Raw genomic sequence first — 19,023 nt, forward strand, 5'->3', positions numbered from 1 at the left:
CATCAGATAACACTCACTGAACCCATCACCAGCAGAATGAGTACAAAGGCCTAAGTATAAACTCCCCAAAAGATTATTAGCATCAAGAAGTCTCCTTACTAAACAATTTCCTTTTTTCCCCTCAGCTTTCAAAGGAATTATATGGTTTTAATGCTTACTGGATTTCAATACAATAGGTCTGATAGAGAACTAGGTATATTCAAGTGGGGATCTTTTTAGATTGTGGCTTTTAAAAGAAAATTTTAAATTTTAATTTTAATTTTAAAATCTCATTACTGGTGAATTCTCTCAGTCTAGGAGAAATAAGAATGGCAATTTACCTAGCTTTTCTCATCCGCATCAATGAAGATTTATTATTTTAAATATACATTTCTATAGGACCAGAGCATATGCTCTCATTCACCCCGACTCCGACTTTCCTGTCTATTCCCTTACAAAGAACAAGAAAATGCTTCTGACATCTTAGTGGTTAATATATGTCTAGATGTTCATTCTCAAGTTTCATTTTTATCAACTCTACTGCACTCTGTCTTTGAGGCCTAGATTTTTTCCTAGCAGTGGAAAGGAAATTTTTTTCTTCAATAAAGTGACTTCAGATACTGTTAGTACCATCTTGGAACAACCAACATAACTGATCCGCGTAAGGATCAAAACTGGGTGCCAAAGCCACTGGGCAAATGATTGTCAAGGGACAGTACATGCGCAAGATCCAAGAACTGTCCCACAGATTACCTTCTAGTTCTAGAGGGGATTAGGCATCTTTACAATGGAGAGGTCTGATGAATAATAGCAGGTTAGGCAAGTGAGTAAACTTGGCCTAGCCAGTATCATACACCTTCTGAGCAAAGCAGTGCATTCTTGCTAAAAGTGTTTGATCTGAATCTAGTCATGAGGACACCAACAGTCAGATGAATTGAGGTTACAGGACGTTGCATCAGACAACTGTCTTAGACTTTTCAAACATGTTAATGTCATGTAACATAAGAAGAAGCACAAGAGGCAGGAAGACAACACAGGTCATATCAGAGGTTAAAAAGACACGACAAATGATTACTATCTCTGATTTTTGACAGGTTTTTTGTTTTGTTTTGTTTTGTTTTGTTTTGTTTTAAATTTCAGACCTAGGTCTTACAACATTGTCCAGGCTGTCTCTTAATTGGTGATCTCCCTGCCTCAGCCTCTGAGTAGCTGGGATTATAGGTTTGCATCACCATGTCCAGCAAACCAAACCCTTGATCAAACCCACAAAGCAAACAAAGACAAGACTACAGGTAAAGGACATTTTTGCTATTATTGGTAAAATCTGAATGCCTGCTGAGCATTAGATAAGATCAAATGTTTATTAATAGATAAGATGACTGAATATTTATTGGGTGCAATAACATTATGGCTATATAAGAGAATGTGTTTTGTTCTTAGGAAATTTAGGATGAAGTATTTAAGGGTAAAGTGTCGTGATACCTGAAACTTACTTCCAAGTAGTCCAGGAAAAAAATACAAACATAGAGAGAAAAATCAGAAAGCAAAGATGAGGAAAATATCACGAAAAGCTTCAGTAAGTAAAAGAATCCACATCTCTGCTATCAAAATGTATTTGTTCCACCTGTGTGACAATATTTTAGATATACATATTCAAAATATAAAAACATTTTATATTTAAAACATGAAGACATGGACATTAATTTGATTTCAAGTGATATAAATCGGGCAGTTCTTTAATATGGCTTCACTGATTCATTTTGGGACCTACCTACCTTTGGATTCCTTGACTGTAAGGAATTTTCGGTCTCACGGATTAGTAAGTACTTATCTCTCAAGTCCTAACTGTAAAAAGACAAAATGGTCCAGATGAGAGCAGACTTGCACCACGATTGAGGAGTTTATTTAGCTTTTGTTGAGATTTAAAAAGAACAATTTTTACCCAGTAGGGAGGTAAGTCCCCTGCCCTTTCAAATTATCATCAGTTTCAAAGCCTCAATGTCTTATGTCTACCTTGAAAAGCACTTACATTTTGTTTCTCACAAATCAGGAACAGCCCGACACTTATAATACTAATAATTCCTGCAAATTGTTTTGACATTTCCTTTTATTTTGAGCACTACTAGATTGTTGTGTTTCTTCCAACCTCAGGCATAGAGCCCCCAGATCCTGTACTGTCTACACTGGGGACTTGTGGGAGGGAGAGAGGGTAGCCCCTCTGTGCTGTGGTCTTTAACAACAGTGTATGCTATGTACTTATTAAATGACGAAAGCTTCAGGTCCTCTCTTAAACAAGAGTACACATTCATATATACTGAACACTTTGCAAATAACTGAAAGTTGAGAGAATTACTGAATCTCATATTTTGAATCCAGGTTAAAACCCAAGTTCTTATATAAGACTTCTTGGGCTTCAATCCCAAGCCCATCACTTATTGTTATGAATCTTGAGGAAGTTATGTAACCTCTCTGGGCTTTGTCCCCTCATCTATTAAACTGCAATATCAACAGCATTAACCTCAAAAGGTAAAAATGAGTATTTAGTAAAAGTGTCTGGCACACAGGAAGTGCTTACAAATTCTAGCTGCTGCTAGTTGCTGCCCCATGATTCCTTTGTTGTAAAAATCTGCCAAAGCACCTAACAACTATAAATTCCAACAAAGTGCCAATAAATCTCTCTACAACTGAATCCTGTCACACTTCTTCAGTCTTATTTCATAATACCCATGCCTCATCCCTAACCCTCCAGAACCTTCACAGCACTAACTTCCTGTCTCCTCCTACCTCAGTGCCTTTGCTTTTGTGATTCCCTCTTCTAATTACTACCCTAACCATGCTACTTCTCCAGTCTGCGCTGCTATTCCTCTACTCTCAAATGTATCCTTCAAGGGTCAGGTTAAACTCAAGCCCCTCAGTAGATCACAGCAGGTTGGAATTAATTTCACCCTCTTTGTGCCACCACAGCATTACTTTTATGTGTGCCAATGTAGATTTTATAGTGGTCTTAAAAAAAAATGCACATCAACATCTTTCTATCCCATCAGAAAAGCTCCTATGTTCTGCTTATCTTTGCATGATCCAAAGCCCCTGTCCAGTTGCTTGTACATAGAGTCTCCACAATAAATATTTGGTGAAATGAAAAGTTTAATCTGCAGGAAATAATTTAAACAAATAGTATCTAAAATGGAATGTTACTTCCTCTTATAACAGTTAACTTGCTCCTACTCATTACACTAGTCTCTAGATGTTTATTGGAGCAGATGGAGGTAGCATAGTGTAGATGTTTCCTGGGTAGAAGAGCGCAATTTTGTACAATAGACAAAGCTAGCTAATAAAAGAATAACCATATATTCCTAACTGCCAGAGCAAAAACTAGTATGTGATCCTCTCTTTTGAATTTAAAAGGCTATGCAGAGTCCAGAAGTCCTAAAAGGCAGACTTTGAAAAGTGTAAAAAGTCCAGCTTGGCTTGAACAAAAGGTATATTTCAGTGCAATGCTAACAAACAAGAGTCTGTAGTGGAAGGATGAAGCCAGATAATTAAGGAATTTTTAATTTAACCTGGGCCAGGGTAGAGGCAAAATCAAGAGACTGGGATGCCCGAATCTGTGTTCTAGAGAGAATTTTCTAAAAACAGCAGCACTAGGACAGGACTGGAATACATTAAAGTTGGCAGCCAGAACGTCAGAGGAAAAACCCTGCCAATCAGGTTCCATGGCAAGATGGAAGGAGGAATCAGATGCAGTCCTGGCCAAAAAGTAGTTTTTCTCCATACAGAATCATTTTCTCAATATGGCTGATGGTACTTCTCTATTACACTCAGGCCCAGCTGTGGTACCCTCAAAATACAACAGCTCTAAGACACTACTATTTCTGATCTTTGGTATTGTCCAAAGCCTGGTAGTATTGCTAATTACCATTTGTACAACAACAAATAATAATTTATTGGTCAAATTCTCCTTGACTGTCTTCACTTATGTGAGTCCATTAAAAAATGTACTTGGGACATTAATTGGTTTAGCTATACCAGCTTGTAACTCCTTTTTGCCTTCAATGATTGATTTTCTACATGAACTATAGAGTTAGATGAAGGAGGTTTCCTGACACACTAACTGGAATCACTTTACTTATACAGTCAATATTTGTGGATTTGCCTGCTTGCTAAAATTTATTTACAATCCCCAGTTCACACTACAAAGGTGTTTTCATGGTCACTCACAGACATACATGGAGTTTCTCACATATGTTCCCAGTTGAGGTAGAACAACACAATGCTCAACCCTCATATTCTATGTGTCCTTTTCACAGTCTATTATCCTGTGTCATGTTTTTCACATTTTTGAGTTTTTTTGTTGAAACTTTTGCTGTTTAAAACAGCCTTCAAGCATGGTACTCAAATGCTATCCAATGTTCCTAGGGCAAGGCTGCCCTGTACCTCAGGGACAAAATACATGTTAGACAAACTTCATTCAGGCATGCACTGTATAGTGCAGGTGGCCATGAGGTCCATGTTAATGATTCAATAGTTAAATATGAGTGTCTAAACAGAAACACCCATAAAACAAGGTTATGTATTGATGAGTTAACAAACACATGACCTGAGGTGGGCAGGACTAACTCTATATTTCCCCTAAGAGAAGTACTCTGTAATTCAGGGTTCATAGTGACTTTATGGACCAAAACTACCATACAAACACACACACACACACACACACACACACACACACACACACACACCAGCAGCAACTGATTACACCTAGGGAAACACAACAAAAACCCAGTCATGTACACTGGTTTCTTTGTTTATTTTGTTTTGTTTTCAGCTCTACATTCTGAGGATTTCAATAGCGCCACAAAGTAAGGAAACAAAAATCACCCACTGGAACCTGTAACATTTTGGTGGAAGTAGTTGGTATCCTCTGTCCCTCTGGTTTTGCACAGAACTGGCTACTCTCCTGGCTACCAAGGAAAGGAGGGAAAAGGAGTCCAACAAGCCAGCGGGTATTGTGGGTCAGGGAAGGCCTCTGCTGTTCTCTCTTGTAAGACCACTGTGGCTATTTTGTCTTTGAGACTTGATTTTTTAACTACCTCAATCACACAGGTGCTCCAATCTAGGCCTTGACAAGACCAATGCAGACAACTGCAGAGATCCAGCTATCTTGGTAATAAGTGCCATTTTGTCCACTGGGTGACCCTGGCACACAGAGCAAACCCTATAAACAGTCATGAAGATAGTCACCTGGGGACTTTGGGTCAGCCATTAATAACTCGACTATTTTTCTAAAAAATATTTTTTTTAGTTGTAGATGGACATAATACTTTTTAAAATCTATTTACTTTTATGTGATGCTGAGAATTGAACCCAGTGCCTCATACATGGTAGACTAGTGCCCTACCACTGAGCTACAACCCCAGCCCTAGACTGTTTTTTTAGTTGACACTGGAAATATCAGTAATTGTTTGGGTTTTCTGTTGGTTTTGTTTTGTTTTGTTTTTGTTTTTGTTTTTGTTTTTTGACAAAGCCCAGATACATTCTGCTTGGCCACAAGCTACCTTTTTCTAGTTTAGCATAAAAACCCCTTCTCAAGTTGCTGGGATCCTCCTATCTTGCTGCCTCCCAAGACATATTTCTATCCCTAAGTCCCTAATAAATTGCATTTTGAGTAATCCCGGATTTGTCTGTTTCTTTCTTCATACTCTTGGCATTTTCTGCCCTTGGCGGCTAGTTCTCATGTACTAGATTTTCCTGGAACAAGCATGAAAATCCTAAGGTCCCATTTTGTAAGCGAATAATTTATTCTGTAATTTCTAAAAATATATAAAGAATAAGACAACTTAAATTCTACCAAACCATCCAAAACATTTGAGAATGTCTCTGAGTTTATATTTCCCTTAATAAAAGCTAACCTCAAGCAAGAAACCACTTCCGGATGTCAGGACATAGGAAGCTGCTTCCTTGCTTGAGGAATCCCACATATACAATACCAAAGCATTAGTGGAAAGTTCCATCCTACATCTTCTTAACTCTCCCCCAAGGCTGAGATAATGTCTATTTGTTGAACAAAATAGTCACCCAAATACAAAACTGTCTAAAAAACTTCCAAGCAAGTTGAGACCAAGGCAAAGAAGAGAAACAACTAATTAGAAATCAAGGGTAAGAAAAATTAGATCCAAAATAAATATAGGACAAAATGCCCTCTAAAATCTCTAAATATCACAGAATCAAATGACCAAAGTATCTAAAAATCAAGCACATAATTACCACTACAAAGGCAAAGAAATGAAGTATAAAACAAACACACAAACGAGAAAAGCTGATGGTACAATGACAATTCATGCTTTTACAAACTAGTTCAAGGTAGGAGTACCAGGAACCTGTCAAGGCTTTTTCAACCCAAAAGCTGCCATAATTTCTACAGAGATGACATGTTACGTTTTCCCTAGAGACCAGAGGAATAATGCTACAAAGGCTGTAAACTGACATATCCTTAATTTAACTCTCCTCTTGGCTGAAGAAACTCTGTAATGTGATTTGACCAAGAGAAGATAGCACAACAATACTAAAGGACCACTGAGTGCTCCCAGGGGACCCAAACTCATTTCTTTACTTAAGACGCTCAGAGCCTTGAGTTACTCCTAAATAATGGATTTAAGAACTATTAAAATCCTTTCCCCACTTCTCTTCTCTGGAAGCAATGGAGGGCCTTGGCGCATGGAAGCTCTAGTGTCAGAACCTAGGTCTTCCAAAAATGCAATAATATTAAACCACAAGTCCACTTAGTAAAACAAAATTCCCTTGGACTCTCCCCTTTCTCAAAAACTGTTTATAGACTTACAACTAGAAACCACAAAGATACTAAGGTCTCCTAATTAAATGTATAACTGCATGGTGACATGAAAGAAAAAAAAAAACCACCTCTCCAGTTATACAGCACACACCTGATTATCTGTCAAACATATAAACTGTCTCTGTTTCTTCCTATTCCTCTCTCTGTTCCACTTACACTCTAGTGTAAAATCTATTTACTTTTATGTGGTGCTGAGAATTGAACCCAGTGCCTCATACAGAGGAAAAAAAAAATCAAAGTCCCTGAATGTCAATTTCTGAATAAGTTAAAAATCATAAGACTGCCATAGCCTTGGCAAGATGAGCAAATGTACTAGCAGCTCTCAAACTCCATCCATACCCTCAGTCAAAAGCTGCATTTGATTATAAAGATGTTCCTAGATATTTGGTAAAAGAGATCACTAGACGGAGAAAAGGGGAAAGGAAAACCTTTTGTGAGTTATAATGATGAAAAAATTCATTTACACATTGTCTCAAGCTATAATGAAAAAACTAAACACAAGACAAACCTTGTGTGACACAATTTCAAATAAGACTGCCATCTCAGAGAAACACAGATTGAGTATCCTTTATCCTGAACATTAAGATCAGATGAATTTCAGATTTTTAAGCTTTTAGGATTTTGGAATATTTGCGTAGACTTTACCAATTCTGCATCCCTAGTCTGAAAATGCAAAATCTAAAATGCTCCAAAATTCAAAATGTGAGGACTGGGGTTGGGGCTCAGTGGTAGAGCACTTGCCTCACAAGTGTGAGGCCCTGGATTCGATCCTCAGCACAACATATTTAAAAAATAAACAAATAAAATAAAGGTACTGTATCCATCTACAACTAAATATATTTTTTTAAAAAATCAAAATGTGAAAGTACCATGCTCAAAATATTTTGGATATTGGAATATTTTGGATTTCAGATTGAGAATGTTCAGCCTGTATTTGCAGAAATTTTTGTATAAAATGCTTAATATAAAGAATGTTTGGCCCGCAAAAGATAGAAAATTCAAGCCCATGTAATAATTAAAGTAATAAAGACTGCAACAGAGAAAAGAGCACAAATGGACAGAGCTATGGCAGGTGCTTTTCCTTGAAAATGATATTATCATATCATCTTCATAGCCAGGGGCTATGATGCCTGCCTACAAGGTGGGCCTGAGTGAGGCACTAACTACACAATCCCACAACCTTCCTCAGCCTAGTGAAGACCAGGCAGGGATAAAGCAAGACAAGCTCTCCACCTCATTCCTGTGCATGGGTCCATCCAGCCTCAAAAGCACATGCTCCAAGGTAGATGATATTTCATCTTTTTGCCAGTTGCTAGAACACCTGAACACTGACAGTACAAAGATTCTGAAGTTTTTTGTTTAATTGCTTTCCTATATGATATCAGTTTCATGAAAATACCTCTGTATGAAAGAAAATAAAGTTCAGAACTTAAAAGTAATTAAGTGAGAACACTATTATTTATTTTTATTTTATTAATTCCACTAATCTAATATTTAACTTAAATTCTAAATTTTAAGTATTGCTTTTTAATAAATATTTTCTTCAACATCTAAATAACAAAACGAACCCAACTTTTATTTGGGAGATTCTTGACTGTAATGACAGTATGGGGACTGAGAATTTAAATACAGAGTCCTAATGTAGCTTCCATAATCTAAATATGCCATGTCCAATTGCAATATCTTATATATGTATTTACATATTTCAGACAGAAACATATGTGCATTTTAATGAATTGATTGTGTGTGTTAGAACTGATTAAAGAAAATATCAGTGTGAAAATGAATTTGCATATACTCAGAGCCTTCAGAAAGTCTTAACTATATGGTTATATGGTTTTCTATGTGCTTGTGGAAACTATTTTGTAAACTTAGGTCCTATCTTAATACTACTTCTCCTACTGTCGTAAGTACCACAATCTAGTGTCATAAGAACTTCTGATATAGGACAGATCTGTGAAAGAATCCAGCATCTAGAAAAATATAAATACCTCCCAAATTATATAAATACCTCCCAAATTAGAGATTACATTTGGGGGATTCACAGAATCTGCCTCTGCTTCAAAGTCTCAACCAAAACCAGCGTCTTTATTTTACAGATGAGGAAATGACGCCCAGCAAGTTTAAATAATGACAGTAGGGAAGCCAGAACTAGAAAATCAGAGTTTGGGTCAATGTTCTCTTTGACTTAAGTATCTCTACAAATCTGCTTTTTAAAACATCGGGTTATTCGTTTGTTAGCTGACAGTCTCACTGAGGACAAACTCAATCTTCATCTACATACCACAGTCGCAGGACTGGTCCAGACCTTACCCACAGTGGTCTCAAGAGGTCACCAAGCACAGTCAACTGGAACTAGGACGTACACTCTGAAGTTGCCATGGTCTTCAGAGTCAGCCACCCACAGAGCCTCACCAAGCACCTTTATCCATTAGGACACTCATATACAGAATGCCAGCATGAGTTAGAGGAATATAATGCATAAAATTAAATTTTTCCTTTGTGTAAAATAGCCCTACTTTCTTGTTGATTCTCAACCCCACTGGCTTCTTCTTGAACTAACCAAGCAAAGCAGACAAACAAGAGCATCTGCACTGGCTCACCCTGCAGAAGGATACACCAAGGATAACACGTTTCCTTCATCCTTCCTCCAAGTTTCATTTTAAGGTAAGGCAAGTAGAAAAATATATTAGTTAGCATTCACCATACATAAGAAGCAAAGAGTCTCATATTTTTTAAAAAGTATCTGAAAATTCTTATAAAGCACCATACAGAGTCATACAGATATTAGAAATAAGAGTGGGGGCTGGAGATGTGGCTCAGCGGTAGCGCGCTCGCCTGGCATGCGTGCGGCCCGGGTTCGATCCTCAGCACCACATACCAACAAAGATGTTGTGTCCGCCGAGAACTAAAAAAAAAAAATAAATATTAAAAATTCTCTCTCTCTCTCTCTCTCTCTCTCTCCTCTCTCACTCTCTCTTTAAAAAAAAAAAAGAAAAGAAATAAGAGTGGGAAAAATACTAAAAATGATAACTGTGATTTAAATGCTATTGCTGTGTGCCCAGAGATACGCTGCTGACACCTTTGCAATAAGTTGTCACAGCAAATTCATGATACTTACAGGTGGGCATATTAACAGTCACATTTTACAGATGAGGAAGCCAAACTTGAGAGGTCATAGGACAAGAAGATGAAAGAGCTGGGGCTTGAAGGTAGAACAATCTCACAGCAAAGTCCCTATATTCACATCCCCCATTTGTTTAAAAAAATACATTTTTCCCCATTCAATAATTTTGCTATGTTTATGCTCAACTAAAGATTTAGATTATAGGGACTATTTTGTCAAAGCTTCCTTAAAACAAAAGTAATGAATTTGTACAGGAAACACCTTGGGAGCTCCTTCTGAGCTCCAGCCTGCCTGACCAAATCTATTTTTATTTCTCTGTTCATCTCTTTAGATTCACCAGGATTCATTAAGTTGAGTCTTCTCCTGGGTTGTCACTTTCCCAGGTTCTTGATCTTGTTTGCAGAAGTCCTGATAATTTCTAAGGTGGTCCAGACACATCTGCCTTCGGAATCTCTTTTCTCTTCCCCTTTGTAATTCCTTCCTATACCACAGACCCAAAACCCTTCTCTGCCAAGGGAACAGCCTCACCAAATTATTCAGATACCTGGCCACTTCCCCAAATAACCTATGAAAACATCTTCATCCGTTCCTGATGAGTGAGCATGCTTAGAACATGCCCTGGAAGCAGGCAATTCAGTTGGCTCTATCTAAAATCAGCTCCTCTGCTTTCAGAGAAGTCTATTCCAACATCACTCCAGAAAGCTGCTGAACCTAAATTATTGGGTAGTCCCTAAACAAATCATCACCAAAGATACACACAAAATATTTGTAGGAGCCCTAGGAGTAACATCATCACCAAAAGATACACACAAAATATTTGTAGGAGCCCTATGAGTAACATGTTCAACCAGATACTACCTAAATGTCCAGCAACCATAAAACAGACACATAATACCATTAAACAAGAGGAATTAAAAAAAAATAAACTAAGTGCAATATTATGGATAAGCTGCTCAAACATAATAAGCAAAATAAAACAGATATACTGTATGATATATTTATATCTCCACAAATTTTTTTTAAATAGGCAAACTAGCCAGGCCTGGTGGTACACACCTATAAACCCAGTAATTTAGGAGGCCAAGGCAGAGGATTATAAGCTCAAAGCCAGCCTCAGCAACTTAGCAAGACCCTGTCTTGAAATAAAAAACAAAAAGGGCTAGGCAGGTATATCTCAGTGGTAGGTTCAACTCCAAGTACCAAAACAACACCAGGCAAAACTAACCAAAAGCAGAATAATGGTTACTATTGAACAGGAAGGAAAGGGGACTCTAGAGTACTGCAAAGGTTCAGTTAATTGAGTTGCAATTACACAGGTGTGTCCACTTAGTGACAACTGCTCCATCAAGCTATCCAGTTATGATGTACCCATTTTCTTCCATGTGTAAGACACTTGGATAAAAAAAATCCATGGAAGGAGACCTTGAGAGTGAGCATCAGGCCTATCCACACAGTTGGCTTAAAAATAATTGTTTCCTGCTGAGTTAATCTAATCTATTAAGTTCACAGAGGAAATCCTTGAAGAAGCTAGAACTCAACAGCAGATCTTTTAACTCTCCATCTAGGTACTCAAGCTACCTCTCAAACATGGAAATGTTTCTCTAACTTCCTTCTTGGTTGTTACCACAGCTAAGTATTAGAAGGATTGATTCATGTTCTTATTAAGAACACAACCCAAGGCCAGGTACAAGATGCCGGTTCCTGGAAGACTGAGGCAGGAGAATTACAAGTTCAAGGCCAACCTAGGTAATTTAGAAAGATCCTGTAGACCCCATCTCAAAATAAAAAGGGCTAGAGATGTAGCTCTATGGTAGAGTGCTTGATTAGCATGCTCAAAGCCCTGGGTTAGATTCCCAGTACCAAGAAAGAAAAAAAAAAAAAAAGAACACAACCCAAAACGCTTCTACTAACACCCATGCCAGGAAGAGCACTGACACTATTGAGTTCACACAGCACTGTGTACACATCTACCATCTGAATGACTGATGACATGCTCCTTACCTCTCTCTGACCCTCAATATCCTCATCTAGATTTTTGAAATATTAACTTCCACTCTGCAAGGCTGTCATGAGGATACGGTCAGAATGTCAAAGCACCTATCAAATATTTAGAAAAAGTATTTGCAGAATGAATATTGACTTGAATTAATCAATGCTTATCTCTTAGTGGAAGCTCAATAAACTGCAGTTATGACCATTAAAAGGAATAAGCGTCTGTGAAAACTACCATCTCATTTTCTCAGCCTATCGGGTCATTAATGGGCCAAAAATTCTCAGTGGCTTAAATGAGGCACTGAAATTGTCTGAGGTACAGAGCAATAAAGAACCTAAGAACAAAGAGGCTCGTGCCTTTTATATGCTACCAGGTCTGCGTTTTCTTTATCAGTGCCAAATAAAGATTTGTTCACTGGGTGCCACAACAAGTCCAAACTCTACAGTCACCTTTAAAATTTTAAAGTTCTAAAACAGACAGGTAGGCCATACAATTTCAAGATAAAATGAGCAGACTGACTAGAGCCAAGTACCGTTACTGCTGCGAAGAAATTTACACTCTGGAGATGTCAGATATGAATGGTGAGGAGTGAGTTTACTTACATTTTTAAAAAACAGGTTTAATACTGACTTTTTTCAGCTCTTCAAATCTCGCACGTCCTTAGCAAGCTGATCCATACAAGTCCTGTACTGAAAAAAAAATAAATAAAAAATGGCAAATCAAAACTAATTCCAAATTATAACACACCAGGAAAAAAAAAAGTATAGATGGCTATTATTGAACAAACCAAGTAACACAGGTATAATTCAAAACAAGAAAATATGTATTAAGGACTGACCTCTATCTACCCATCCTCTCCCTTCCTCTTCCTTCTCCCCATCCAGCATCCCTGCTCTTTCTCCTTCCTTCTCTTCCTTCCTTCTCTTCCTTCTTTAGTTATTGAACAGCTTCAATTGTTCTTTGAAAACTGATATTCTGCTAAAACCATCATCAAGTTACCTAGCATATGGTATTTAGAATAGTCATCCCATGGAATCTGCAAGGGATTGGTTCCAGGATCCCCTCAGATACCAAACTCCAAGGATGCTCCAGTTCCCATGTAAAATGTCACAGTATATGTGTAGAATCTGTGTATACCTTCCCAAATACTTTAGGTCACCTTCAGATTACCTACAACACCTAATATAATGTAAATGCCATGTAAATAGTAGTTAAGAGTGAAAGGAAGGCGAGGAAACCCAGACAGAAGGCAAGAAATGAAAGAGAAGAGATACACACAAGAGGTTTGGGGTTCAGGACTTTTAAGGAGCAAGCTCAGGGATTAGAGCCAGAGGGGTCCTAATTTGGGTAGTTAAGGGTGGGGTTGGTATGAGGGAGTGGTGAGCCTTTCTCAGAAATGACCTTGGACAGGAAAGCAAAATTTTTCTTAAAATGGCTGCTGTCGCTTAAGATGGCCGTCCAGATGCTAAGCAAGGACCTTACCAAGAGAATAATGACAAGGAAAAAACGTCTGCACATGTTCACTATAGATGCAACTCTTCTTCCTGAATATTTTTAATGTGCAGTTGGTTGAATTTGCAATTTGGAAACCACAGGTATAAAAAGTCAAGTACATTTAGTTGTTAAGCTAAAAAAAAAAAGAAAAAGAAAAAAAGAAATGTTTGCAATTCATTTATTATTTTGTCTTCCAAGAAGAATAGTACAAAGGCAATGCACAGAAACAAATATACTGTTTTTCAGAAATGCATTTCTGATTCCCTTATCTCTTAAATAACTCATGTAGGGGAAAAAATCCCCGCATTAGTGTATATGGGCACATATATCCCTATGATGATATAGTAACAAAAGATAATTTGGTGGAAAAGAATATTTAAGAACAGTAAATGTTCCTTTTTAGGTGCTTACTCTTCAAAATTCTCGTAACTACCTCCATCCAAATGAGAAAGTAAGGTTTCTTCAAGTTAAATACAATAGATAATGCACACATGCATTTTTTTTAAAGAACAAGGGCCAGTCCTAGATAATGTTATAACACAAGAATGTGTTTGCTTCCTTCTGCTAAGGGATAGAATAGAGGATCCAATGACCCCAGATTTTGAATCCAGCAGGGGAACAAAAGGGTCAGATCCAAGGCTGCAACAACATAATGGATATCCTTCCAACAACATTCCCTTCCCTTCCCTTTCCCTCCTTTCTCCCTTCTCTCGCTCTCTCTCTACCCCCACCAAAAAAAAGAATTTCAAAAGAGAAGTAGGCTGGGTCTGTAGTTCAGTTGTAAAGCACTTGCCTCACATGTATGAGGCACTGGGTTTGATCCTCAGCACCACATAAGAATAAATAAAGACACTGTGTGTTCATCCACAAACAAAAAAATAATTTTAAAAGAGAGAGAGAGAGAGAGAGAGAGAAGCAGGTGCTTAAAATGCTCTGCTGACAACAGAATTTTAGTCATGAATTGGGGTGTGAACCATCTTGAAGGAATTTCTTCCATCACATCAGGTAAGCATCTGTCCATTTTTCCCTCTCTTAAAGCTGGTTTCATATATAGTCTAGGCATACATACCAATCCAAACAAATTCTAAGTGATTAATGGTGTCTACTTAGGCAAGCCTGATTAAGACTAAATTATGCTCCAAAATGCTTCCATTAATGAACAGCTTTCAAAGTGAGCTTCTAGGAATCTCAATATATAAATGTTTCTGAGAACAGAGGCAGAAGCCAGTGATATGTGGGCAGAGCAATTTCACTTTGATTAATCATTTAGTTGGAGAAGTGGTTTCTTGAGTTGCTTATGAAAGGGTTGAAATAATCAATGTAACCAAATATTCATTATCAAGAAAACCTAGTGCAGAAAATCCCAATTGAGTTCACAACATGGCTGACTGAAACACACAGAATCCAATCATCATCTCAACTTTTATGGGAAAATGTGACTTCCAGCTTGGACCCCAAGCACAGGTCAGTCAGAGGTTGAGCAGACAGGAGCTAAGCTCTCTCTTCCTTTCTGAAAACACCCTTCATCTCTTGGCTGGAAGAAGCAGAGAAGGAAGAACTACACTTCTATGAGGACTGAGTCAATGGTGAGAGGGTGAGTTTAGAGTAGAAGAGCCTGTGAATGTTCCAGAAATGGTGCTATGATTTGGATGTGGTCTGTCTGCACCAAAACTCATGTAATAGTTTGGTCCCCAATGTAATGGTATCGAAAGGTGGTGGGGCCTCTAAAAGGTGAGGCCTAGTGTGAGGTAACTAGGTTATGAGTGTCCTCAAGAAGGGATAAATGCTGGTCTCTGGAAGTGGATTAGTTCTTAAAAAGAGTAAACTAATTTTTAGAAGAGTTGGCTGTTATAAAAAAGACTGAGCCTGACCCATTCCCTTCCTTTGCTTCCTCTCCCACCAAGTGACAGACCAACCAATCTCTCCCCATCCCTTCTCTCCCCTATATATCACAAGCTTTCACCATGTAATGTCTTTGGCCATGAGGCCCTCACCAAATGCTAATGCCATTATCATGTTCTTAGGCTTTCAAAACTGTGAGCCAAATTAAAGCTCTTTTCCTTATAATTTAACCAGTTTTGAGTATTTTGTTATAACAACACAAAATAGATTCAGATAGATAAGGCAGCAGGGAGCTCTGGCAGGGAACAAGACACAATAGATGTCTGTCAATCACTCACTTCCTAGGCCCTACCTGATTGCCCATTAGTCTCTTTGCTGAACATATGTCAAGGTTCTTGGATAGAAATGTCAATGGAAAAAACCTATAGAGTAGATTAAAGAGAAGAAAAGAGTACACCTATGTTCTGTAAGAAGTGTTGCCGGAACTTGCTCCAGAGGAATTGACACCAAGAGACACTGAATTTATTCAATTCCTCCCTCAGCACAGAGTTCCAATTATTTAGCTCAACTGAGATAGAATACATAAAAACATTTATAAACATGAACCATTAGAATTTTTAGATGTGATCACAGGCCTTGTTTAAGTAAGTCAAAGATGTTCTTTGTTTTACAGTTTTGATCGAATGCAAGAGGCTTTAGTCATTTCCTCAAAAACAGACCTAAGCTATAAATACTAACTAACCAACACACGAAGCCACTCACAAAAAGGCTCACTGACAAGTTTAATTTAAAAACAAGAGTGCATTATTAAACTGAAAAGTAAGCCATTTAAAAACCCAAACCCAAGCAAACAACATTCCTAGAAGAAAAATCCTTAATGTAAAGACAAGTACTTACAAATAGCTTTTTATATGACTCACAAATCTTTCTTATACAGAATTACAAGAGAAAAAAAATACAGTCTATATTTGTGTCCACTGAATAAAACAAACCCTTAACATCCTTCCCACAATCTCAGGCTTTAAGTTCCAAGAAAACCCTCCAAACCATGAAATAAGTGACACCTATACATCCCTTTAAGATGAAGAACACATTATTACTATTTCTTATTTCTAAAACTCTTTGATATTCTAAAGCACGACCATTGTAACTAGGAGGAAGATGCCAAACAATCATTAGGAAAGTTACTGTTTATTATAATACTGTCGAAGTCCATGCTCCAAAACTAAGTAGAACCCAAAGTCTCCTCTTAGATATAACCTAAGTGTCTAAAGCATAGGTCTGTAAGACAAGCACAGCTCACCACCTGTTTTTCTATGTTTTGATGGAACCAGGGATTGAACCCAGGGATGCTCTACCATTGAGATATCCCCTGCCCTTTTTAGTCTTTATTTTGAGACAGTCTCAATCAATTGCCCACACTGGCCTCCAACTTGAGACCCCCCCCTGCCTCAGCCTTCAGTGTCACTCCAGTGTCACATTTTTCTCTTATAATTCTGTATAGGAAAGATTTGTTGAGTCATATAAAAAGCTATTTGTAAGTACTTGACTTTACACTAAGGATTTTTCTTCTATGAATAATAGGTGTGTACTACAGCAAATGGCCCATTATATTCTTTATTGCCATACGTAATCAAAGAATCAGGCTATGACCCAAATGTCTATCTTCTTGATGAGTCAGTCATCTCCAGGTAGTTCAGGCTCTTCGGTCAGCATTCAGGATGAAATTTACCTGAAGGACCCTAAGTCTTCCAGATGTATTTCCATTCAGTCTCATCCTCTGTGGAGTTTCCATCTGGTAAAAGCTTGAAGTAGCATCAACAGAAATCACGCAAAGACTGTTTGTGGGCTGGCTAAGAGCTCTATCCAGTCACAACTGTCCGTCGCATGTTCAGGAAGAAGTCCCCTTGCTGAATCATTTCCATCACTTCCTCAAGTTCTCAGGGATTTCTGGAGGAAATGTGTCACATAAATGTGACCTAGTACCCCTTTGTACTAAGACAGGTTTTGATGTGGTTCCAAATAAAAAGGAGAAATATACTACTATCTTCATCACCAATTTGTACACAGACAGAAATGGTCTCAACCCTGTTTTTAATCAGGCTAGTCTCCACCTGGTTTTCAGTGACTGCAGAATAAAAGCCAAATCCTTGAGTTTGAACTCCTTTCCTGCTTTTCCAACTTAACTCTTTCTGATTTGGGGTGATTCATATACCTAGGATGGCTGCTTTTCTTCAGCATATCACACCTACTCCTCCTTCTGAGGCCACACTCACTCTGTCATCTTTGTTAAACATTCGATTTCCTCTTCTAACAACATCACATTCAGTGTACAAGCTAAATAATGTGATCAATGATGTGGGATGTAATATGTATTTCCTGACCCCTGATTCTAACAATCCAGCAGGGAAACCATTAACAAAAGAGACAAAACCAAAGCTGGATGTGAAAGATTCAAAATGCTACAGGTCCCTGACAAGCAAATCTAGAAAGACTAGATAGGCCATCACTGAATTGGACCTTGAAGGAAGAGGAGCGGTTGAACTCAAAGTTATAGGGGTAACACACAGAATCACAAATTTTGAAAACAGATTGGAGTCCAAAATCTCAGTGTCCTTTCATTGGAATAGGGTTTGTAGAAGGTAAGATCAAATATCTTGGTGCCTAACCATGTTCAAAATCATATTTGTAGCCAATTCTTAAGTCTTGCCCACATCATGAAATTTTTCATGTTATGTCCTAATATAGTTCTCACTGCTAACAGCAATTACTCTTCCCACCACCCATTCATTCAGGGAATTAATCACACATTGACTTTCACTCTTCAAATATTCTGAAAGTATATTTTGCTTTCTTAATAAGACTTTTGTAATCAAATAAAATATCCTTTCAAACAGATGCTTGGTCTTTGACAACTACTACCAGTTGAAATGTGAAACAAATTTAAGTCACAAGCTTGGGGTCTGCAGCTAGTTACATGTGGCCCAGCCAAAGAAACATCTGTATTCCAACACAGCACTGTTTTCTGCCTACTCAGTAACTCCTAGAAACAGACTTACAGCTTGTTTTTTTCTGTTGTTTTTTTTTTGTTTTGTTTTTTTTTAATGTGTGGGATAGTCGGAAAAAAACTAATGGTCAGAGCTATTGATGAAACTGAAAATCAAGTTGAGTGGCACAAGGAAGCTACGGCCATTAGCCAAAAATAAACAAATAAATAGACATTAAAGAGCAGAAGAAATTATATGCTATTGTAGTATATTTGCAACCTGAGGATGAATGAAGGGCCTGGGATCCATCACTCATGCTTTTAAAGGATTTATGTGTATTTTTTCACAATACCAGTATAAATACAAGCTGAATTAATAATCTGATAATCTCATATTTCAAAGTCCTCAGTGAACTCACCTTCCATGACAAAATACAAGTCAACACAGGCAATTTCTCTTAAGGTTCGAAAAGTGCAGGATTTGCCATGCTTACTGATTTATTACAAAGCCCACATGTTTCTAAATTAGAATGTTGCTTTGTAATCTTATTTGAAGTGTTTAGTAATGGTTTATTTTCTTTGCCAATATTGGCAAATCATTTTGAATTTTACACAGAAAGATTCTAACAATTCTAAAGATTGTAAGCAATTAGGAACTCAAAAGTTGCTACTCTTTGAAAGTTTTGACTGAATTAACTGAAATGACTAAAGTTTGCTATAAAGTTTTATATTAAAATAAACATACACATAGGGAT

The 19,023-nt window shown here is 37.6% G+C and overlaps 1 protein-coding gene across 12 annotated transcripts in view; it reads right to left on the reverse strand.

Moving 5' to 3' along the window:
* Ppfibp1 (PPFIB scaffold protein 1) overlaps positions 1-19,023 on the reverse strand; it is a 208,844-nt gene that overhangs the window by 127,294 nt on the left and 62,527 nt on the right. For 10 of the 12 annotated variants that reach the window (XM_077799335.1, XM_077799333.1, XM_077799337.1 and 7 more), the window contains exon 2: positions 12,549-12,635. The exons of 1 other annotated variant lie outside the window; for it this stretch is intronic. The gene's annotated coding sequence lies outside the window, so the exon portion shown is untranslated. The remainder of the gene's footprint in view (positions 1-12,548; positions 12,636-19,023) is intronic. One more of the 12 variants, XM_077799328.1, reaches the window with a different exon arrangement.

Source organism: Urocitellus parryii, chromosome 5, assembly GCF_045843805.1.
Source record: "Urocitellus parryii isolate mUroPar1 chromosome 5, mUroPar1.hap1, whole genome shotgun sequence".
NCBI lineage: Eukaryota > Metazoa > Chordata > Mammalia > Rodentia > Sciuridae > Urocitellus > Urocitellus parryii.